General features: G+C 37.2%; 1 protein-coding gene and 1 pseudogene across 2 annotated transcripts in view; both read right to left on the bottom strand.

Annotated features, from left to right (window-relative positions):
- Positions 1-25,777, bottom strand: part of KCNT2 (potassium sodium-activated channel subfamily T member 2) — a 512,407-nt gene that overhangs the window by 454,506 nt on the left and 32,124 nt on the right. The gene's annotated exons all lie outside the window — the stretch shown is intronic.
- On the bottom strand, positions 16,211-17,796 carry LOC110197690 (protein CBFA2T2 pseudogene; annotated as a pseudogene).

Raw genomic sequence — 25,777 nt, 5'->3', positions numbered from 1 at the left:
AGTAAATAACAGTTGATTGATTAATAATACTGTTGTTCATAAGCAACCACTAATGTGTTCCTTATTGATTATGACCAGAATTTATTTTTAGAAAGGGTAGTACTAAGGAGTTACAATAAGGAAAGTAATTTTAAAAAAAATCCCCTAAGCAGGAGATGTACTCCCCCCTTGCATACACAAGACCTCTGGGGAGAGAGGGTCCAAATTTTATAGTGAAATGGTAGTAAGACAAATGTGTCAGAATTTCACGTGTTGCCCTGAAGCCAATGGAACCTGTCTTCTTGAGTTGCCATATTTTCCAGACGCACAGGACCCAGGGTATGCAGGAAACCCTGCATGTGTCATGGAAGGAGCTCCCCTAAACACACACCCTGAGATGACATAATTTGTTGTTTGCATCCCTATTTGGACTCCCCATGTGGAGTTGAACCATCTACAAGACAGGTGTCAGTCTGTCTGCACCAGACTGAGAAACTGTGTAGCTGGGACTCTTGTAGATAGCAGATATAGAATGCTGCTTTGCCAATCTACCTACTCATGTTCTCCCCCCCCTTCTTTCATCTCATTCTTCATCTTAAGAAAGGCATTAATCCTTTCCATACCCCTACTGCTCCCTTCCTCCTCCCATACTACTCCTATTTGGGATGGGATTGCTCTCCACTTCTCCCCAACTCATAAATATGCAAGCTTCTGCCTAGATTGTGAACTCCTTTGTATTTGGTGTAGGAGTTCCATGTGCACATTCATTTCTCTTGTAATAAATTCAGTTGCAACTCATGTCTCATGATTTGTGATTTTTTTGTTGTTGTTGTTAACACATGTGCCAAATTCACAGCTCCTGATTACTACAAGTTCTTTTCTCCCTTCATGAAGTTCTCATGAAGTTCCCTCTAGGGAAATTAAAATAAAATAAAATTGAATCAAAAGAAAAAAGTCAATACTCTTACAGGGACGTGATACTTTCTTTTCACTGTGTCTAGTTCATTCTCAGTGGGTCTCTTGGCTCCCAGTGTAGATTCTAGCATCAGGCACAGTAGTGCCTATCCTGAGAATACTTCTGCTAGCTCCAGTGAACACTGCTACTTAATGTCAATAGAATATTCAGGTCTTCTGACTTTTCAAAGTTAACCTTTGAAGTCAATTTCACCTCTAGATTCTCAGTTGCCTTTTCTCAGAACTTCTGTTTACCCTTGAAATGTCTCTTTTTCTTTTCCCAGTTATATGTGTTGATTCCTACAAGTTTTGTTTCCTCGGTAACAAACTCAATAGGGGGGCATTCTTTAATTCCCCCAAGACAGAATCCCTCTCAGGGTCCGAATGCTCAATTCTAAATTTTAAGTCCTGTCCCACTGACCTTCCTGCCTCTAAACCACCTTGCTGTTCTCCTATGTAGCCCAAGACATGAAATTTAATCTTCAACCAATCACAAGACATTTTCTGTTGGACATCATCTGACCTTACCCAATTACCTTTAAGTTTCCCTGATCTGTTAAAATGATTGTGGATCTATTCATACCTACTTTATTTTGAATGATTCAATACATATGTATGAGCATTGAGATAAATTCCTATAAAGAAACTCAATTTGAGTCTATAGTATATGTCTACTTTGAGCTGCCCAAAGCCTTATGATTTTATGATTCAATAAATAGGAACTATTATTACCTCTTTTGTATATGTGCCCACCCTCCTTTTTTCCTTTCTTGCCCGTGTGGTGCTCAAACACCACCAACTCATTTTGGAAAACGTGAAATTTTATTTTTAAAAAATTAATTGTATAAAAATAAAAATATAGTTATTATACATAAGATGCCAATCACTCAAAAAGCATATATTAAGCACCTACTATGGTGGTAAGCACTGGAGATATAGATAGAAAAAAGAAATATTGATATTTCAAGGAGTTTATTATTTTATTACATTTTATCAAGGAAGACATGCAAGCTTTCATTTGATAATTGCTACAGCTCTGTAAAACAGGATTATTATTATCCCCATTTTACAGAAAAATAAATAAAAACATATCACATTTCTTGGCAAATAGGATGTACTTAAATATAAACGGAATGACTACCCAGTTCTTCTGGAAGCATGGAAAGATAGAAAAAGGACTTGAATTTGAACTTCAGAAGGCCTGAGTTGAATCCTAACCCTCTACTATTCAATAAACATTTTTAAGCACTTACTATGTATCAGGCACTATGCTAAGAGATAGGGACACAAAAAAAGGCAAAAGACAGTCCCTGCCCTCAAGGAGTTACAGTCTAATGAGGGAGACATGCAAACCAATATATACAAAGCATGATATGTACAGGAGAAATACAAAATAATTTTTAAAAAAGAGAACACTGGAATCAAGAGTGGTTGCAAGTGCAGGGTGGGGAAGGAGGAATTCAGTTAGGAACTTAAAATAGAAACAAAAAATAAATTTAATTTTTAAAAAGTGGTTAAGGAAGGCTTCCTGCAGAAGGTAAGATTTTATTGTTGTTGACATCTGTGTGACCAGAGAAAAATCATCTCACCTCTTTAAGTCTGTTTCACAATGTATAAAGTGGCAATGATAATACCTGTTGTACTTACATAAGAAAGTTGGAATGATATATGTAAAGTACTTTCTAGACCTTAAAATGTTATATACATGTCAACTATTGTTACTTCTTTCATTTTGAACAAGCTGTGGCATTTTCCAGGCCTTGTTTTCTTCAGCTATAAGATGAAAATTTCAGCTAGATTATTTCTAAAGTACTACTTTCCATCTAAATCTCTAATCCTTTTCTCCCCTACTATACTAAGTAAATCCCCTTTATTTCACAACAACCATGTAACAAGTTACATAGGCCCAGATTTGCAACAATTGTAAAGAAATATTCCAAATATGGAATTGACTTGGATTTCCTTCCATGTGGTTCTTATTATCTTAGTTAACTTCAATTTCCAAAGAGACCAAGATGAAAATTAGTTGCTAGAGCTGACCTTGAAATTACAGGTGACACATAATGCCAGATTGGGGTCCTTCTTCTTCTCTCCCTCCCAAAGAAGAGATGCATTGATAAAAAGTGCCACAGTAAATAAAAAAAGAATTTATATAAAATTTTAAGGCTTGAAAAGTGATTTATATATGTCATTTTGGTTGATCTTCAAAACCTTGGGAGGTAGGTGCTATTATCCCCATTTTACAAATAAGGAAACTGAGACAGAGAGGTTAAATGACTTGCCGAAGGTTACATAGGTAATAAAGAGACAGCTCTTCCTGATTCTAAATTGGCTAAGTAGCCTGATGATGAACCCAAAGTTGTAATCTCAACTTCAAAAGAGTTTTTCTAATCTGGAAATCCATTTTTAACTTCCTCACAAATTGGTATATGTTTTCAGTCTGATTACTCTAGTGTGGAACATTTGTGAAAGTTGCCAATTCCTTTTGTTTACCTTTGAGGCAAAACAGTTTCAGTCCGAATACTCATGAGCCATTTGTGACAGTGGAAAATCAACCAATCAACTCCTGGATAAAATTCACCTGGGCTGTAACCCATCTTGAATCAGAACAAAGATGGCATTTGTTATCTTTTGTTTTAAAGTCAATAAATTCTAACCAAGTAAGCTTCCTGACAGCATGAATTATGTTTCTAGTCTACAAGTACAAATAAAAATATTAAGTAATCTATTTAAACAGCAAAAAAATTAAAGCTTTCAAGGGATGTGATAGCTCACATTAACTAATAGTTGATGAAACTTAAAAGGAAGCCACTTAGCCCTACAGACTAAGCTTTCTATTTCTTTATCAAGTCCAGAAAAACCAAAGCTACAGCCCCAAATCCCTAAAAGAAATGCAAATCAAAATTACCTCACACTCAGAAAATTAGCAAAAAATGATAAATGGTAGGAATAGTCAATGTTGGAGGGCTTGTGGAAGAATAGGCACACTATTACATTGCTGGTAGAGCTATGAAATAAGTGCAATCATTTTGGAAAGCAATTTGGAATTAAATGACTAAATAAAGTGACTAAAATGCCTATACTCTTTGATCCAGAGTTTTTACTACTGGGTATACACAACAAGAAGGCCACTGAAAACAGAAAGACCTCACATACACCAAAATAACGATAGCAGTGCTTTTTTGTGTCACTAAGGATTGTAAATAGATGTACATACATAGGCAAAGGGATAAACAAATCATGGTACATAAATACAATGAAACATTACTTGGCTATAAGAAATGATGAATGTGACAAACAGAGAAGCATTAAAAGATGTCCATAATTGGTGACATACTCAAATAGAAATGGCCCTGCAGACTACATATTCATTTAGAAAACCACAAATTAACGTAAACTATGCTGCATCATATTTTTACATAGTTTGTTAAACATTTTCCAATTATATTTTAATTTGGCTTGACTGCACTCAGGAGGGGTTTTGTTGGCAGGCAAGAGTTTGATACCACTGGTGTACATGACCTAAACAAGAATGAAATTGGCAGATCCAAGAAATTAATATGTAAAATGATTACAATAATATAAATGAAAGAACAAGCATGAGAAAATAAAAAATGAATATTGCAAAATTATAAAGAACAAGCATGTCCCCAAAGAAGAAATATCAGAAAATATCTCAACCCATTCCTTTGCAGAGATGAGAAGTTCACAAGTATGAAACACTGAATAAATTTTCAGTATTTTTTGTCAATTTATTGATTGGCTTTTTCTTATTTTTTTCTTTTGAATTATACTTTGTTATGCTGAATGGCCCCCTAGGAGGAGGAGGGATACCAAGAAGAAATTTAGGTGATGTAAAATCAAAATATATTAATACAAATATTAATGTATTTTTAAAAAAAAAACAGTAGCAATAGTGACATTACCCCTATATATGTTTATTGCACAATTTGGTCCACTACTCTGAGGGTCACATGATAAGTGTCAGTGCAAACAAACAATGGATTTTTGCCCTGCTGCAAAATTTATGTCAGAAAACCAGGGCTGAAGTATCACCAACCTCAGCTTCAGCCCAAGCAGCAGGGATTATAGTTATGTGACACCATACCTGGGCTCCTTTAAGTATTTATGATGCAATGCCACTGGATGTATATTATAGGTATAGTACTGATAATATATCAATGATACCTTCTAGCATAATGTGGTTTACCTATTTGTCTCTTTAAATCAAGTCCATTTTAACATAACAGATTTTTTTCCAGCCCCTGATTTTAACTCAGGGTGGAATCTTTATGTTTCAAGCATGCTTCTTATGAACAATGTATTGTTGGATCCTGTTTTCTAACCCATTCTGCCATCATCTGCCATTTTGTAAATGAACTTATCCCCTTTTACACTCAATGAACCTCTCTTTTTCCCCTCTCCTCTTTCCGTCTGGTTTCCCTTTTAGGTGAAATATATTTCTGCATCCAGCTTTGTGTATTTGGGTTCCTTCCTCCTTTGACCAGTTCAGATGAAAGTTACCCATTCACCCATACTCTTCTTTTTTTATTTCTAGTCCTTTGCTTGCAAATTCTGCTTATGTAAAATAATGTCCCTCACCCTCCAATCCTTTTTATGTCTAGTGTATTTCCTTTTCCCTCCCTTTCTTCTTCTTCTATTGGAATCATCAAAACATAGCAGAAACATACCCAAGGCCTATGTCTTATTTGACTCCCTTTATGACCCCTGATACTAGATTTCTGAGTAGAAACTTGTGTCTTCTCTCTCTAGTAAAATGTAAACACTTTATCATTATCGAGTCCCTTGTGATTCCTTGCACATATTTATATTTTTATGTTTCTCTTGACTCCTATGTTAGTATTTTGAAGTTTCCACTTACCTCTCATCTTTTCATCAGGATTGCTTTTGCAAATCATTAATTTCACTAAAAGCCCATTTACCCCCATACAATTATATTCAGTTTTGCTGAGTAAGTTATTTTTGATTGTAATTCTATATCACTTTTTATTTAAAATGTCTTATTCCATGCTCTGTGCTTCTTGAAAGTAGCACCTGCTAAATCTTGTGTGATACTAAGTATAGTTACATAGTATTTGAAGTCTCTTTCTTGTTGTTTGTAGCATTTTTTTCCCCTTTTGCCTAGGAGCTCTGGATTGTGTGCCATGAGGTTCCAAGGAGCTTTCATTTTGGTGTTTCATTCCAGAGGGACTAATGGATTATTTCTATTTTCACTTTGCCCTCTTATTTGAAAAGCTCAGGGATTTTCTTTCATGATTTCTTTAAAAATCATATATATATATATATATATATATATATATCATATATATATACATACATATATATGATATATTATATAAATTTTTTATTTTTATACATATGGGGAGAGAGAAAGAGAGAGAGAGAAAGAGAGAGAGAGATCCAGATCTCTTCAAGCATGAGGCCTTCTCACACTAGAAATTCCTTCTGCTCTGTTCCCCTTCTCCCAGTGGTGAGTGTCTTCTGCAGTCATCATTTTGGGGAAAGACCCAGGCCAGCTACCCTTCAATCCCCTTCTAAATGTGCTTTGGACTTTCTGGACTTTGACACCATGCCTGTATGAAGGTACCTTTCTCTCCCTTTTTTCAGGTCCCTTTTATGTGCTGTCTTCCTCCATCAGAGAATAAGTTCTTTGAGGGCAAGGACTATCTTTCCATTTGCTTGTATTTTTTTTTATCTCCACAGCTTAATAAATGCTTGCTGCCTTGTCTGACATAGATAATACTTTAATGTTTTTAAGGTATATAAAGGACTTTATATATATTATCTTACTTGAGCTTCCACAAATCCCTGTGAAATTAGTACTTAATAAATAATACCTTGTCACCTATCATGACCTTGTTCAATCATTTTTTTTATAGTAGTAGTTTGGATTTATTTCCAATTTTTTCCTTTATATTGTTTGCTTCTACCAAGTTGATTGTATGGTGTCTCCTCCTATTGAAAAGGGAGTGTATTTTGCCTTTCTTTGTATTCCCAGTATTTAGCACAGTTCCTGGTACACAATCTGCACTTAATAAATGTTTATTAACTAGCCGATTGATTGACTAGAACAATGACTTGATTTGTATTCAGAATTCCCCAAGAGAAATCTCCCTCAATGAATATAGATCAGCAGCTGCTTGCAAATTTTCTTAGCAAGTTTTTTGGAGCACTGAGAAGATAAGTGACATGTCTAGGGTCATACAGTCAATATGTGAGAGGCAGGAATTGAACCCAAGTCTTCCTAGATCTGTGTCCATCTCTCTATTCTTTATGCAGTATTGCCTCTATGATGAAGTACTTACTATTATTTCTATTTTGAAGACAAGAAAACTGAGATCTATAAAAGTAAGATTTCATAGCTTTAGAGTATAAGACACCATATATGCCATCTAGTCCAATGCTCTCATTTTACAAATGAGGAAAATGAAGCTCATGTGACTTGTGCAAGGTCATATAGATGACAAGCATCACATAATTCCTCTGACTATAAAACCAGTATTCTTTGTTTCAGAACATAAAAATCACAGCGACTTAGCTGAAATTCAAGCAATCAATCCAAGGTCTTGTAATTCCTTAACTAATACTCTTTGCACCGAACTACTCTGCTTTCCATGCTACTTGCAGGAAGTTTTCCAATGAAATTCTCAGTTCACCCTTATCACAAAAATGGATATCATGCATAAAGGAAAAAAGTAGTGAGTCACATAAAATGTGGAAATCATATAAAAGGTAGCTGATGAATCAAGCCCCACCCCCTACATCCAAAGTTAGAAATAATGATGACATTTCAAAACGTAAAAATGTGTTTCATGTTACACCACTTATTCAGTATTTTCCCCTCATTTTGTGTGGTCCCTTTTTTTTTTTTTGCTTTTTATTGAGGCAATTGGGGTTAAGTGATTTGCCCAGGGTCACACGGCTAGTAAGTGTCAAGTGTCTGAGGCCGGATTTGAACTCAGGTCCTCCTGACTCCAAGGCCAGAGTTCTATCCACTGCACCACCTAGCTGCCCCATGTCTTTCTATTTTCAATAGAACAAACACATTAGATTATGTTTAGAGCTATCTGCCTGTACTATACAATAGCTTTTTTTCTTTTTAAATTTGTGGGCATTGCTTGGGGCAGTCTAAGTTTTAAATGGTAGTCAGCTCACGAATTCCCAGTGCAATCCTTCTAATGAATGATATTTTCTCATTTCTACATGCCTATTCTTTTTCAAGCTACAATTTTAGCCAAATTAATTGAACACTTCTTGACTTTAAAAAAATGTTTCTCTTGGAAGAGTGGTTCTTGATCTATGCAAATTTGGGTTTGAGGCAACACCTTTTTCAGGATCCCAGCCCACTTTTTTTTTAAATAAGGTATGACATATTTTAATACCTTGTCTAAGAGGTATTATAATTTTGTCTTCCCATCAATCCTTTATTTTCTCCTAATTTAACTAACAGATTAGTTCTGGAGTTTCCTTTGTCTCACTCACTTCATAAGGACAAATAAAAATCAGGAAAATTAATGTAAAACTGCTGTGGCACTATGCTGCATTAGAATACATCCAGGAAAGATTCATGAGGAAAGGCAAGCTTAAGAGAAGATAGTTATTACCCTTTCACTGATATAAATGATGTCTCAATTCTGAATTTCAGTCATAGATTGAGTTCATTATTTTTTAAGTACCATAAGAAACTTGTACAACAGTGATGATGTTTAGTCTACAGAGGAGGTCAGGTGATTACTGGTGATTCACTATTTAATATTAAACATGTACAGAATATGAAATGTTGTATAGAATTTTTTGTTATGGACCATTACTTTCTCTTTCCCTATCAAAAACAAAACTATCCAAAAATATACAAGATACATGTATAATAATGCACAATGGATAAAAACAGAACAGCAATAAATTTAAATTTTAGACACAGCTAAGCTCTCAGAAGTGAAAGAGTAGGTTTGGAAATCTGGCCAAATATGAACTATACTGGACAAATGTTGAGCTTTTCCCAATGCTTGAGCAAGGTCCTTTTGTGTGACTATCTATAAAATAGCAGGTGTCTCTTATGAGCTACAACAAACATTCAACCATAATCACAGAATGTTCAAGCTATAAGGGACCTTAGAGATTGTCTAGTCCTGACTCGTAAACTAAGCCCCAGCAAGGGATTGTGGTGGAGTCATGATTGACCCTAGACTTTGGAACCTAAGATAATGCTTTTGACTTCTAGATCATGCATATGTGCCTTCAAAGAGCCCATTTGCTGCCATATATGGAGCTAGAGGATAGGAAGATTCATTACTTCTTCTATGCAGGAAGGATTTGGTTTGAATGCTCAGTACCACTAGTTCTGATTGCACTAGCCTAACCATTATCACTTCATTTTCATACCTATATATGTGTCTTAAGCTATGTTTTATAATCATAATGGACTTGGGTTACAAAATGGGGATTATACTTGTGTGCGGAAGTAAAGATAATGGTTTTAGCTATTGATTTGCCATTTCAGTAGCATTTACTCACCTGCTTCTGAACAATTCTTTTCTAGGTACTTCTCACATGCTCTCCTTACCCAATATTTTATTTTGTCTCCACTCACTCAGGGTCAGTAGCTTCCCTGTTCTTTATTCCTTTAACTGGAAATCTCTGGCTTGTGGAAGGGAGCTCAACTCTAAGCAAAACTCTCCAAGTTTTGCAGGTAGACAGACAATAAGTGGTAGCAAGATGTAGTAGAAAAGTACAGTATTGGATATCAGAACTGGATTCTACCAATCAACAAGGATTTATTAAGTACCTACAATGTGACAGATATTAGAACCAACATTAGGCATTCAAAGACTTTTAAAAAATAGAATAAATCCTGCCCTCAAGGAGATTATATCCTATTGGAGGAGATAACATCTTGCACAATTCAAATCTGGCTTCAGACCCTTATTAGCCATGTGACCCTGGGCAAGTCACTTAATGCTGTTTGCCTCAATTCTTCATCTGTAAAATGATATAGAGAAGGAAATGGCTAACCATTCCTGTATCTTTTCCAGGAAAAACCCAAATGGAGTCACAAGGAGTTGTACATGACTCAAAAGCAAGTAAAACAACAATGATGATGTATTTTACAAAATTATAATTTTGAACTTCTGGGATAAGAACTCCATTATTTGACAAAAACTGCTGGGAAAACTGGAAAAGAGTATGGCAGAAACTAGGCATAGACCAAAAATCTCTCCTGATATACCAAAATAAAGTCAAAATGGGTTCATGATTTAGATATAAAGGCTGATACTATAAGCATACTGGGAGAGCGAGGAATAGTTCACCTATCATATTTATGGAAAACAGAAGAATTCATGACCAAACAGGAGATAGAGAATATTATGAAATGCAAAATGGATAATTTTGATTACATTAAATTGAAAAGTTTTTGCACAAACAAAACCAATGCAACCAAGATTAGAAGGAAAGTAGAAAATTGGGAAAGAATTTTTACAACCAGTGTCTCTGATAAGGGCCTCATTTCTAAAATATATAGAGAATTAAGTAAAATTTATGAGAATACAAGTCATTCCCCAATTGATAAATGGTCAAAGGATATGAACAGGCAGTTCTCAGATGAAGAAATTAAAGCCATCTATAGTTATAAGAAAAAATGCTCTAAATCACTGTTGATTAGAGAAATGCACATCAAAACAACTCTGAGGTACCACATCATACCTATCAGATTGGCCAACATGACAAAACAGGAAAATGATAAATGTTGGCAAAGATATGGGAAAATTGGTACACTAATGCATTGTTGGTGGAGTTGTGAAATGATCCAATCATTTTGGAGGGCAATTTGGAACAGACCCAAACAGCTATAAAATTGTGCATATCCTTTGACCCAGCAATAGCACTTCTAGGGCTGTATCCCAAAGAGATCACACAAATGGGAAAAGGACTCTCGTATGCAAAAATATGTACAGCAGCTCTTTTTGTGGTGGCAAAGAGTTGGAAATTGAGGGAATGTTCATCAATTGGGGCTGTGGGTATATGAATGTATATGTGGTATATAAATGTAATGGAATACTATTGTGCTATAAGAAATGACAAGCAGGTGGTCTTCAGAAAAACCTGAAAAGAGTTGTATGGACTGATGCTGAGTGAAGTGAGTAGAATCAGGAGAACATTGTACACAGTAACAGTCATGTAGTTCGATGACTAACGTTGGTAGACTTAGCTCTTCTCAGCAATGCAAGGATCTAAGACATCTCCAAAGGTCTCATGATGGAAAATGCTATCCACATCCAGAGAAAGAACTATAGAGTTTGAATGCACATCAAAGCATACTATTTGCTATTTTTTCCTTCTGCTTTGTTTTGTTTTCTCTGTCTTGTGGTTCCTCTTATTGGTTCTAATTCTTCCTTACAACATCACTGATGTGAAAATATGTTTAATAGGAATGTATATGTATAACCTATATCAGATTGAATGCCATATTGGGGAGGGAGCTCCTTGGGGAGGGAGCTCCTTAGGGAGGGGGAGAAAAAAATTAAAACTCAAAGGCTTAGGGAAGTGATTGTTGATAAAATAAATTAATTAAAAAATTATAATTTTGAATAGCATGATTTCAAATCCATATAACCATTTCAGGGGACCACTTATAGTTCACATTAATGGTAACCCAACTGTGGAGGAGTATATAGTAGTAGGATATATAGTAGTATGTATAAGCAGTAGCAATATAGAAGTATAGTAGTATATAACAGTAGTATATAAGTACTGTTCATACTAAAAGGTGCCTAGTCCAAATCTCATTTCATAGATAAGAACCTAAGATCCATAAAAGTGAAATGAGTTACATGAAGAAATATAACTATAAATAACTAAATTCCCAGAATTTCAACTCATCTTATAAATTCCCAAACTATAATGTGAACCCAAGTCCTCTAGCTCTAGATCCAGTGCTTTTTCTACTATGGCACACTTAGCCTATATGATCTCAACATTTACCCCAGTTCTGACATTCAATGATTCCAATGCATAATAACCCAAGTTCAAATCATGCTGCACATACTTTCTAGCTACATGATTCTGGGATTTTTTGCCTAACAGAGGAGGAGGTAATTGAGATGGGGGGGGTGGAAGGAGTAGATGCAAGACCTTATACCATCCCTTAAATCTTTCTATCTGGGATGAGTTCTACTGTTATTTTTAACTTTCTACTAGTTCCACTGAAAGTAAAATTAAGGTGTCAGTACAGAGGCAGTTCTAGTCACAGCTGAAATTCTGTCAAAGAAAACCTGACACTTTTCTTACGATAATATGGATCTAAATCTAGACTTTCTTATGCTTTTGCTTAAGATAAGTGTTAGCTATACCATCACCCAGGGTTAGTACTTTTGCTCTGCCTGGTCTATTGCTTGTGAATTATGATTATTCTAATAATTACATTTTCCATACCAGTTATGAGTGTGACACAATTCACTGAGCTGCCTGGGATTGTATTCTAAATCAGCTTTTCTATTCATTTTATTACTTTTAAAGGAAATTCTTTATGGTCATGAAATAACATAGTTTTGCAATGTGATTAGAACATTGCAAACACTCATTGAATAAAAATAGATACACAGAGTACTCTATGGCCCTGCCCATTTTGGGGGGCTTTCTCTGTACAGCATGTAACATCTTATTCTATTTTCATGGTTGTTTTGGCCAACTAACCAAATAGGAAATGATTTTCAAATACTAGTTATTTAATTTGTGACTTAACTATGTCCTTTGCTTTACTTGTATCCTTTTATTCCCTGTTCAGTCCATTTTATTACATTTAAAAATGAGAAATTTTAAGAGAGCTGACAAAATTAAAACTACTTAACCTTGTTATTGTTAATAATAAGTAACAATTATAACTAACATTTCTATAGTACTTACTATATACTATAGTACTGTGCTAAGTGCTTTACAATTATTATTTTATTTGATCCTCAACACAATCCTGGGACACAGGTGCTATTATTATCCCCATTTTACAGATGAGGAAACTAAGGCAAACTGAGGCACAAGCTAAGTGACTTGCCCAGGGTCACATAGCTAGTAGCTTCTGTCTGAATCCAGATTTGAACTTGGGTTTTCCTGACTCCAGATCCAGTGCTATATCCACTGTGGCACCTTATTATAAAATGCCCATGCTAAAAGTATACTAGAAATAAAGATGAACTCTTCCTTTTACAGATGAGGAAATGGCAATCTATTGAATTTGTTGCTTTCCATCAGTAGGAAAACTGTAACTAGAACTCAAGAGCTGTCATACGAAAGAGATCACACTTGTTCTGTTTGGACATGTAAGGCAGAACCAGGAGCCAGGTAGAAATTGCAAAAAGGCAAAACTAGGCTTGGTGTCAGGAAAAACTTCCTAACAATTAAAGTCGTCCAAAATTGAACTGCACTGCCTTAAGAGATAGTAGGTTTATCCTTCAGTGAAAGTCTTCAAACAAAGGCTCGATGACTGCTTGTCAAGTATGCTAGAAGGGACACTCCTTTAGGGGAAGGGTTCAAGTCAATGATTGCTAAGTTCCTTTCTAACTCCCACATTCTGGGATTCTGGGATTTTGGTCTAAAGCTACTTCTATTGCACCATGACTTTTGAGGGCATGATTTGTATGGGGATGGGGAGGGCTAATCACTTAAAATGCTAATCACTTAAAAAAAAAGAACTTTCTTCAGATAAACATATGAGCACATGCCTTACTCCCACCAATCAGGAGGCTAAAGCTGGAACATTTCTTGTTTTCAGGAGTTCCAAGCTGCAGTGAGTTATGGAGATCGGGTATCCACACTAACTTCAATATGAACGTGTTGAGCACCCAGGCATGGTGAGGCCACAAGGTTATCTAAGGAAGGGTGAACCAGTGCAGTTCAAAAACAGAACAAGTCAAAGGTTCTGTACTGATACATAGCAAGAGGAGGTTTATTAGTAGTCCCTGTACTTCCAGCCTGGGCCAGATGGAAAGATCTAGTTTTCCAATCATAGGTGGATGATAGATAGATAGATAGGTAGATAGATAGATAGATAGATAGATAGATAGATAGATAGATAGATTGATTGATTGATAGTTAAGAAGATATGCTCTTTCTAACTTGCCTGTCTTTCAGGTGACATATCTATATGCCACTTGTGATTCATTCTGTATAACCAATAAGTCTAGATCTAGCTGATGCATTTTTAAAAAATTAAACTTTTAAAATAATATCAAATTACATTATTGTTATCCTTCTGTGTGAATTCCCTGATAATGGCATATAATGTATTTCTTTACTGTGACCCTGAAATTTGATAAAATAGGTAAGTAAGCAGATAGACAGATGATAGATAGATGAATAAACTTTCATCCAATTCATTTTAAGATCAAATTTCAATATCAGTTAAAAAAGAAGTGTGTTATATGGCACTAATAAGAATTCACACAGAAACATAACAATAATATATATTTCATATTCTTTTAAAAATTCATCAGCTAGGTCTAGCTGTGTTGGTTATACTGAATGAATCAAAAGTGACATAAAAATGTTACCCAAAACATAGATAGTGCTTAGAAGTTAGAAAGAACATATCTTCTACCTATTATCACATTATTGATTATAAGTTAATTTCTAGGCCTCTTACAATGTAGCCCTCTGCTTTATTACAGTCACCCAAAGTCTGTGTATATCCTACCAAACCATGTAGACACATAAAATAAAATGTATTTGAAAAAATGACATTTTAACCACCCTGGTGATTTGTTTCAATAAACCTAAAAATTAAGTTGCTTTGAAATATTTGGATTTGGATCATTTTATCATAACAACTTTACCAGTCGTGAAGATATTTTGTCAATGTACTGACAAACAAGAAGCTTGAAGAATCTAATAATGTTGCACAGGATACAAAATATAGTTAAAAAAATACTAAAATGATAACTTTAAGATCTTGAAGGTATATAAGACGTCATCAGTCAAACCGTTTTGTCAATGAGGAAACTTAGGCCCAAAGAAATTAAGTGACATGCTTCACATCATAGAGGTAATAAAAGAAAAAAAATCAGAGAAGGAGACAGAGACAGAGTTTCTCAATCTCAAATCCAGTGATAATTACACTATACCATGTAGGAGAAAACACTATGAAGCATTTCATTGATACCAGGAGAGAATTTTTGGTCTTCCAACAGTAAGGCATCAGAAGCAGCAAGGCATACTGCAGACTATGGCCTAGGAGTCAGAAAGACCCGTGTTCAAGTTCTGCCTCTGACACATACTGGTCATGTGATCCCCGGCAAGTCACTTGATTTCTCTATAACCCAGGCAACTTTCTTTTTTCTCTATAGAAATCATAATTAGTGCATTTATTGAGACATTCAGTTCCTTCTCCCCCTCCAAATCTGAGCTGACCCTATGCTGGGCTCTGGGAGCAGGTGAGAGAGCAAGGCACAGATGCTTTTCTCCTCATAGAAGAACTGCCAGGCCTGGAATTTCTGGACACCAGACAACAACATGGTTCAATGAGCTAAATAGTTTCTGGGGTTGCATCCTCAAACTGGGCTCCTTGATGCCCATGAGGCACTAGGCATGAGGGTGAGAACACTATGCTCTATGCTGGCAGCATGTAGCAGGTTCCCATAAATGAATGTTTTTAAAGCAAAGTCTGTTTCATTCAATGATCAGGAATACCACAGAGCAGATTCCTGTTAAGCTACAGGTTGGAGCTGCTCATCTTTGAAGCTCCTTCCAGATCTGAAATATTGTGTTTCTGTGACTGATTCTATTCTATAGCCTCTAGGAGAAGTCACACTGGGGATCTTGTGGGTCAGAAAAGATAGAAAATATATAAACTTAGAACAAAGGCGGTTAGGAGGGAAGTAAGGAAGGGAAAAGCTAAAGCCAACGGCTGCTTGCATTAGTGATCTGAAATGAAGAATGCAGTGGTAACCACTTCTATGCAGAGCAGCTAGCTGCCTTGCATGGGGAAAAAAAAACCAATACATGTATAGCCTTAGTAAAACCATGTTTGGCCAACTTTGGAGAAGCCAATCAGTCATCACAGGGGAAATTGCTGGGCATCTTGTCCCCTGGGGAACATGACTGATAATGAAAGCAGTTGTCTCTGTCCTCTGCTGTCTGGCCTGACAGTAGGTGCCAATGGTTTGACAAATGCATGTGTCAGCTGAAACCACTACTTTCTCTTGGTATCACAAGGGGCTGGTTGTGGTGGTAAAGAAGCGACCACAAAGGAGCCAATGGCCATCCCTGCTCAGAGTCCATTAGTGTCTATAGCTGTGACAAAGGCTATGAGGTGGCCACTGAGGTCTTGTCCAGGGCTGGAATTAGCCCTCCATCAGTGGGTTTGGTGACAGAGATTCACCCAGTGGAAGGGAGGAATGGTTTGCTCTCATTGTGGGGCCCCTGGCTGTAAATGCAGTGGTGATGCTCCCAGTTCTTGTGCTGACAGAAGGAGCCACAGTACTGGACAATGTTGTAGCCACTGCATGTTTTGATGGCTTTGCATTCAGAGCTCCAACAGCTCTCAGAAACACATCTTCAATGGCCTGGCACTTGGTATCTGCAATGGTATGCTCCATGTGAGCTGTCTCCAATGCCTTCTCAATGATCTTCTCAAAGGCCTTCTGCTTAGCCCCTACCATAGTCTTCTGCATTTCCAACATGGCCTACCACTTCATCTCATCTTCCCTTTCTTCCAGATCTCTTTGGTGACATAGCCTTTTCTGACCTAATGCTGAACTCATATAAAGAGTCATTGCTGGGTGAGTCTGAGCTCCCTGGGCTGTGCCACCTGGAGATCTGCTTTCCTGGTCTCTGTATTCTCACTGGATCACCTCTTCTAAAAGTTGACTTCTTCCCTATCCCTTTCCTGGCAGTGCAACAGGACAGCCATGGGATATCGAGTGATTGAGATGTTCCTACTCATCAGCCTATTCTCTGTCAAATGGTGGTCCACCTGATATCCTCCATGTAAGCCAAACCCATGATGTTGGTCATGTATTTTTTGATGTTCCAGCATCTTCATAGGGTCTCTGTATAAGTGTGAAGTGGCAATATCTTCCAAGGTATAATGCTATAGAAATGACAAAGTAGAATGGGCCTGCCCATTGGATTCACGAGGGGCAGAGAGAGAGCAGGGCTGTGCCGGTGAACAGGGTAAATGGTGGACACTCTCTTGGTGGGAGGCTCAGGAAGGACTGGTTCTCTCTCAAAGCTGTTGTCTTCTCTCTTGTTAGGATTGGGTCTCTTTCCATTCCCATGTATTTCCATCAGTAGCTCTAAAGAGTCATCTGGGGAAATGGTAATTGTGTTGAGCTGAAGGTGTTCATGCTGAGCCAGGTCCTGGGAAGGGGTCTGCTTGACTGCCCAGGCTCAGTAAGGCAATTCTCTCTGCAACGGAGTATGATTCCATTATAAGAATGGAATCATAAAGGCATGAAAAGGAAAGTTGGTGGCCTCTTGTCACTTACAGTGGAATTCCTCAATGGACACCATGAAGTTTACCAAAGCCAGAACCTTCTCTTCAATCTTGGGGAAAGACTGCTACTAAATTGCTAGAGGGTCACTAGTTTACTGAGCTGTCAGACCACACAAGTAGCAGAAAACTGCTGATTGGTGAGCAACGAAGATGAGGATGACACAGGACTGTTGCTGAATCTCTGGGGTAGGGATGGAGCACCATTTAGGATGGGCAGTGAATAAATCAATCCCGTTGGACAGTGCTATAGAGATGAAGAAGCCTGGGCAGGGAGCACCAAGATTGATGGATGGCCCTGGAGGCATGGTGGGAGGTGAGGATCTTGACTGTATTTTCATTTGCATGGGGGGTTCAAGCATTGCTGGTACCTTTTTCTCACTAGCAGCATGATTGTTTACCTCAGTTATGGAGGAGAGATCTAGGGCTGAGACCAGGTGGTAGAGTGATTCCATAGAGATGATGAGGTCCTTGAGATAATCGTGGTAGTGAATGACATTATATTCACTACACCAAATTATTCAACTCATGATCCATGTTGGAAAAATGAAGTGACAGCAGAATGTCTTTTGTCCAGATTCTCACAGGCAGTTTGGGTTGGAAAAATCAATAGAAGTCACCCTTCAGTACATCTATCTTGCACAGACACTGCAACTGGACAGTGAGCTGAACTCAGGATCAAACAGGAAGAAAATAACATGTTAGATTGCTTTTGGGAAGCTAAAGAATTCTTTGAATGACCTCAAGCTTCTCCTTAAAACAAAAGCCCATCCTTTTTACACCAATGTACTTCCAATGATATCACTGGGAAGCTGCTCACAGGATGCCCACCATCACCATGATGCAAGCACAGCCCTAACAGATTCGAGCCAGTGATGACAGAGGAGGCCAAGCCAGACCCAGATCAGTTAGGCCTCAGCTTCAGACAGCTTTTTTTTAAGACTGAGGAGTAGAGAACTTGCTTATCTGCCCTGGATGAGGTAATTTCTTTCTTGGAGTTCACTATAGCAATAAAATCATAGGGCAAGTCCAAAAATCCAGTTAAGTCAAGTCAATAAATATTTTCATTAAACACCTACTACCTACTATATACTAAGCACTGTTTTAAGTGCTGGGGATACAAAAGAGGATGGAAAAAATCTGTGCTCTCAAGGAGCTAACAATTTAATGAAGGGGACAACATTCAAACAACTATGTACAGATAACACAAAATGGAGATAATTTCAAGGGAGAGGCACTAAGATTACAAAGGACTATGAAAGACTTCTTACAGATGACGGCACTTAAGCTGAGACCTGAAGAAAATCAGGGATACCAGGAAAGTGAAGGGACAGAAAAGAGGAAAGAAAATCTCTGGAATGGGGAATTCTGGAAAATGTCCAAATACCAAGGATGTACTATCTTGGGTGAAGTCAGTTTAATTGAATCAATCAGAGTTTGTGACAGAGGTTAAGGTTTACAAAGACTGGAAAGATACAAGAAAGCCAGGTTACAAAGGGCTTTAAAAGCCAAACAGAGGATTTTATATTTTATCCTGGATGTAATAGAGAGCTACTAGAGTTCGTTGAATGGGGAGGGTTGACCTGTACTTCAGGAAGATCAAAAAATACATAGATTGAGGTAAACATCACAGATTGAACAATGCCTTACCTTCTCAAATCTACCTCCCCAAGTCAAGACCAGTTCTGCTCCAACCCCAGGGCCCTAGGTTCCCAAGAATCACAGGGGCTGTCTTATATGTTCTTAAGGGTGGGAGTGATTCTGAGGGAACTAGGAATGTTTGCTACAGTTAAAAGCTAGCAACATCTTCATTTCTATTTTAAAGCTCTAAATTATAATATTTAATTCGCAACTGTATGACCTTATACAGCCAGGAATGGAGAAAAAAGTTCCATAGTCTTTGGTTGCCCTCATTTTTTACAAGCCGAAAATTTGTGCTTGAGTAGAAATTATCTTTATCTAACAAATATTTACTGAAAGCCACGTTTAACAACTAGCAAATATTTCATTCTCTTCTATCTTTCATGCTTTGATAACTAATTATTTTACCTTGCCTTTATCTTCTCTTATTGCTATTAGATGTGTACATAAGCAGACAGAAGACAGATGATTAACAGGAAGCACAAATATCTAAATCTTCACACAGTGAGATGAGAATAATCAATCCTCCTTCAAATAAACTGCTGTCAGAGAATAAACAAGGCTGCTAGTCATTCAGGGGCCATAAGTCTACAGGAAAATTCTCAAGAAAAATTTTCCTTGTTAACACATTTCACAAATTACTATGTTCAGAAAACACTCAAGTACATAATAAGTATATGCAAAGTACTTTGCTAGTAATAGCGGAAGATAGAAAAAAGGACAGGATTCCTGCCCTCAAAGAGCTTACTATCTAATTGTAAAAATAAGATATAGATATAGATACATATACATACATATATATATATATGTATATATATGGAGGAGAAAGAGAGATAATAAGCTAAGTTATCAAATCTTACAATTGAAAAGATCCTCAAAAACTGTAGAATTCAACCCACATCTGAATGGGAATCATCCTCAACAACATACCTGACAAACGTTCATCGAGTCTTTGTTTAAAGATCCCTACTGAAGGGGAAGTTACTACTTACTTCCCAAGGCAGAACATTCTACTTTGTATCATGCTAAGTATTAAGTTTTCCTCATATCAAATACCCTGCTCAAGCAGCACTTTTTACATGAGACCTTTTCTGATGTCTCCAGCTGTTATGCCCTACCCAACAAAAATTAATTATGTATTAATTTTATAGGTACATATGGATAGAAAGTGGGCAGCTAGGTAGCATGGTGGATACTGTGCCAGGCCTGGAATCAGGAGCACTCATCTTCCTCAGTTCAAATCTAGCTTCAGATGCTATATGACTTAACCCTGTTTGCCTCAGTTTCCTCATCTGTAAAATGAACTGGAATAGGAAATGGCAAACCACTCCAGTATCTTTGCCAAGAAAAACACAAATGGGGTCACAAAGAGTTGTACAAGACTGAAATAAACAACAATATGTGTATAAATGTTGTCTCCACCATCAACTCTGAGCTCCTCAAGGGCAAAAAATGGTTTTATTTTTGTTTCTTTATCTCTAGCACCTAGCATGATATCTGGTACATATCATAAGTGCTTAATTAATGTTGTTGATTGATGAAATAGAAATCTGATCCTCTGCAACTTCCATTCATAGCTTCTCTTTTGCTCTTACAGATCAAGCATAAATTGAATCTCTCTACTAAATGATAGCCCTTCAAATACTTGAACACATCTATCATGATGTTGCTCCTAAATCTTTTCTTCTACAGGTTAAATATCCAAGTTCTTTCACCTGGACTTCATATGGCATCATCTCCAATCCCTTCCTCATCCTGGTTAGATTCCCAACTTACCAGTGTCTTTCCTCAAGCATGAAACCCAGAACTGAACACAATATTTCAGCTGTGGTCTGATCAGGGCACACTATAGCAGGACTACCACTTTCTTTGTCCTCACTCTCTTAATGTACCTTAGAAACCAGAATTTGAACATTAGGGTTTTCTTGTTCTCTCCATTTTGAGTGGGGGAGGGGAAGCAGAATGTTTATTTGTCTGTTTGTTTGTTTGTTTGTTTTTTCCCACAGTGTTGACCCATCCTGAACATATTACACAATACAATGTAATATATACTTAATGTCAAATGTTTGGTATAGATAGAGCTCTAGCATTTCAGAGAGCAGGGAAATCAGTATAGGCCAGGAGAGTCAAGGAAAAGATATCACAAAGGAAATAAGGTTTGATCTGGGGGGGGGGTAGAGAAGGTATAGATACATATTTAGAAATGAAGACTGTTTACACATATAAACAGTTCAATCTTTTGATTGAATTGACTATAAAGTTTATGTAAATAACTTCTCTATTTTTTCATTTCAATGAATTGGCTGATTGTTTAATTAACCTGACTGGTACTTGAGTCAAAACAGTTAAATTAGCTGGGTATATAAACCTAGGCAAGATGGATTTTTTTAATTGACTAGGTATTTATTATAAAGATACCAGAAATGAACTTAAGAATATCTAAATCATAAAAAGCACCGAGGAATTGGGAATTTAGTATTGGGATTATGTTATAGAATATAATTCATTACTTAAATACAAAAACAAGTCATCTACCCACCCACAAGGTTCACCAATCTAAGCTTCACTCAGGTTTTTAATTGGACATCATCACTGACAATTCTGGATCTCTGCTGTAAAACTAAAATATTTAGATTGATTTCATGTCCCCAGTAATGTCAGTGTTTTTGTTTCTTCAACAAATATATCAAAGCTTCATTCATCCATTTGTCCATTAAGACATTCATTTGTTCATTCATTACGGCATTGATCAATTTCCTACTTTGTATAACGCATTATAATTAATAGGAGAAATAGAAATAGAAAATCCTCACATTTATCAATTTCAAACAATGGGTATTTTTCTGCACAAAGAATGACAAAAATAAATCCCTTCTTCAGGTCTTCAATTGTGCTTTAATTCTACAGGGTTAGCAGTGTTCTGAAATAATTTAACTTGTTTCTATATTTCAAAATTAATATATTCAACTCCTTAAAGGCTTGATGACCTTTCCTCATACCCAATGAAACCTTATTATCCTGCAAGATCAATCAGCCTTAGTACTCAAACTTCATCAGTACTCTGACCCCAGGAACTCCTTTGAATGGACAGGAGAAAATTCCCATTTAAAGAGGGCCACCATGCCATCCACCTCTTCATTTCATACACTACTTTGGATTTCTTCCTCTCCCAAGATACCTCCCCTATACAAATACCTTTTAAGCATCTTTTGTGTATTGTCTTTTCCCATTAGATTATCAGAGTGTGAGCTCCTTGAGTATAGGGACCCTCTTTCTTTTTTGTAACTGGATCTCCAGTATTACCATAGTGCCTAGAAGTTAGTATGTACTTAATAAGTGTTAATTGACTGACAATGTGGATTAAACCTGGCCCTCTTTCCATCCTCAGTTTGGGGTTCTGTCCCTACTTTGGGGCAGCTAGGTAGCACAGTGACTAGAGTGCTACCCCTGTAATCAGAAGGATCCAAGTTCAAATCTGGCCTTTGACACTAGCTGTGTGACCCTGGGCAAGTCTCTCACCCCTGGTTTGCCTCAGTTTCTCATTTGTAAAAAAAAGAGCTGAAGAAGGAAATGGCAAACTACTCCAGCACCTTTTCCTTGAAAACCCCAAAGTGAGATCACAAAAGTTGGACATGACTGAAACAAATGAACAACAAACCTGCTTATGAATAATCACTAGGGTGAAAACAGCCAAGGGGAAAAGGTAAAAAAAAAAGCCAAATCAGCTGTTTAACAAAGTATTAGAAACACTAAAGAAATGGTTTGCAGCAAAGGAGCAGTGCTACATTATTATTATAATTATTATTACTATTATAGAAAGGTAGTGTGTGGTGGTAGATAAAGAACTGGCCTCCAGCCCTACAGACCTGGGCACAAGCCCTTCCTCAGACACATTGATTCTATGTGACACAGAGCAAGTCACAACTTCTCAGTACTTTCAGTCAACTCTCTTAAACCATAAAATGCAAGTCTGCATTGATGACAGAGTTTTCCACAGTAGAAGTTCCTTACACCAGTTAAATCATAGGCCCAGACTCCATCCCCACTTTAAAAAAAAAATGACTACGCTTTTCTTAGAAGCATCAATATGTTCTGTTGCCCCCCTGCAGAGAGTGTCATTTCTGAGATGAATCTATTTTTTTTTTTTTGCTAGCATATCATGGCACTTCGAAGTGTATTCTGAGCCACCTCCTTACCCTACAGCCAGCAGAGGCTATTATGGGCCAACTTTCACCTGTTTTTTCCCATCTCTGTCGTGAGCTAGGCAAGAGAAACGGACAGCTGAGGGCAGAGATTAGATGGATTTCAAAATTGAGTTTTCAGGGAGAAAAATAACCAGGACTCCAGGATATGACTATTCCTTGCCCTCTGAAATGGTAATCACACAGACTACCAAAATGACCTACCAACTGGTCTCCATAATTCAGTCTCTCCTCTCTTCAAGCTACCCTTTATACAGCCACCAAAATAACCTTCCTAAGACTCAGGTCTGATCACGTCACTTTCTGGCTTCAAAACCTTCAGTGGTTCTCTACTGCTTTTTAAGATCAAATGCAGACTATTGAATCTGGCATTCAAAGAATGTGATAGTCTGGCTCTAAACCTTTATTTCAAGCCTTATTTCACATTCCTCCCTTTCTCATACTCAATGTTTCAGCCAAACTGACTAACGGTTGTTCTTTTAATTCAAAATTCTGTCTTTTGCCTCTAAATTTTTTTAGAGCCTATAATAACCTTACTCATCTGTGTCTTTTAAGATCCTTCTTGTTCTTGTTTTTCAGTCATTTCAGTCATGTGTGACTCTTTATTACCCCATTTGGGGGTTTCTTGGCAAAGATACTGATATGGTTTGCCATTTCCTTCTCCAGCTCATTTTACAGATAAGGAAACAGAGACAAATAAGATTAAGTGACTTGCCCAGGGTCACATAGGTAGTAAGTGTCAGAGGCGGTATTTGAACTCAGCTCTTCCTGACTGCAGGCCTAGCACTCTATCCACTCTACCACCTAGCTGCCCCTTGAGGATCCTTATCTTCCTTCAGTTGTATATCCTAGGTTCCATCTTGTGCAAGAAACTTTCTCTGATCCCTCTAGCAGAAACTGTTCCTCCTCAAATTTTTCTAGAACCTCCTCACTCTTCTTTGCCCCCATCACACACTGTCTTGTACAATACTTTATTCTTTTACATATTTTAACATCCCAGTCCTTTACCAAGTAGAATCCTAAGTTCCTTAAGTGAATGAGCTGTTTTAATTTTACCTTTATATAGCTCAGTGATTCTCATAGTACCTGGATTGTAGTTGACACTTTCTAAATGTTTGTTGACTTGTACTGTACCTTGTGCACCTCATTATCCTTGACCTATTTTACAACCTTTGACACTATCCACGTACCCTTCTTTCTCCTGGATACTCTCATCTCACTATATTTCCATGATACTTTCCTCTCCTGGTTTTCCTTACCCTTCTGACTGCTCAATTATCATCTCCATACACATGTTTCTCAGATCAATTTATCTAGCTCTAACCTTTCTCCTAATCTCAATTTCCCCATTGCCAACTTCCTCCTGGATATCTTGGTGTCCTAGAGGCATCTCAAGCTCAACATGTCCCAAACAGGATATATTATCTTTTTTTTCCCCCAACACTATGCAGTTCTCAACTTTCCTTTAACTGCTGGGGGCCCCACCATCCTCCTAGTCACTCAGGCTCACAAACTCAATGTCACCTTCAACTTCTCACTCTTGTTTCAAGTCCTATAATTTTTACCTTCACAACATCTCTCACATACAACCGCTTCTCTTCACTCACAGTTACCATCCTAGAATAATGCAACCTTCTGATTGGTCTGCTTGCCTCAAGCCTCTCCCTGTTCCAGTCTGTTCTCTACTCAGCTGCCAAAATGATCTTCCAAAAGTTCAGGTCTGACTATGCCCCTCCTTGAAGCATTCCAGTGACTCCTTGTAACCTCCAAAGTCAAATATACAGTTCTCTGGCTTTTAAAGCCCTTCACATCCTGGTCCCTTTACTCTTCTTCATGTACTCTATAATTTGGTAACACTGGCCTTCCTTTTCCTGGAACATGATGTTCTCTATCCTGACATTGTGCCCTTTTTTTGTGCATTCAACTTTATTTTATTTTCGGTCTGAATTATCTCCTCTTTCCTCTACTCTGTGAGAAGGCAAGAAAAATAAAATTCATTACAAATATGTATGATCATACAAAACAAATTCTTACATTAAGCACATTAGAGAGAGACAAGAGACATGGAGAGACAAAGGGAGGAAGAGAAGGAAGGGAAGAAAAGGAAAGAAGGAAAAAAAGGAAGGGAGGGAGGAAGGAAGGGAAGGAGGGAGACAAGATGGAAGGAAAGGAGGAAGGAAGGAAGGAAGGAAGGGAGGAAGGAAAAGAAAATATGCTTCAGTCTGCACCCTGAGTCCATCAGCTCTCCATCTGGAGGTGGAGAGCATATTTCATGATGAGTTTTTTGGAGTCTGTGGTTGCTCATTGTGTTGATCAGAGTTACTAATTCTTTCAAAGTTGATTATATTTACAATATTGTTATCATCATATAAGTTGTTCTCCTGGTTCTTTTTACTTCACTTTGCATTAGTTCAAACAAGTCTTCCCAGGCTTTTCTGAAACCATTCCTTTCATCATTTCTTATAGCACTATAGTATTCCACCACATTCAAATAATATAA

This window comes from Phascolarctos cinereus, unplaced genomic scaffold (genome assembly GCF_003287225.1).
Source record: "Phascolarctos cinereus isolate Bilbo 61053 unplaced genomic scaffold, phaCin_HiC Scaffold_5;HRSCAF=322, whole genome shotgun sequence".
In the NCBI taxonomy this organism is placed as follows: Eukaryota; Metazoa; Chordata; class Mammalia; order Diprotodontia; family Phascolarctidae; genus Phascolarctos; species Phascolarctos cinereus.
Note: the sequence above shows the minus strand (reverse complement) of the source record. Positions and strands in the feature narration are given on the sequence as shown.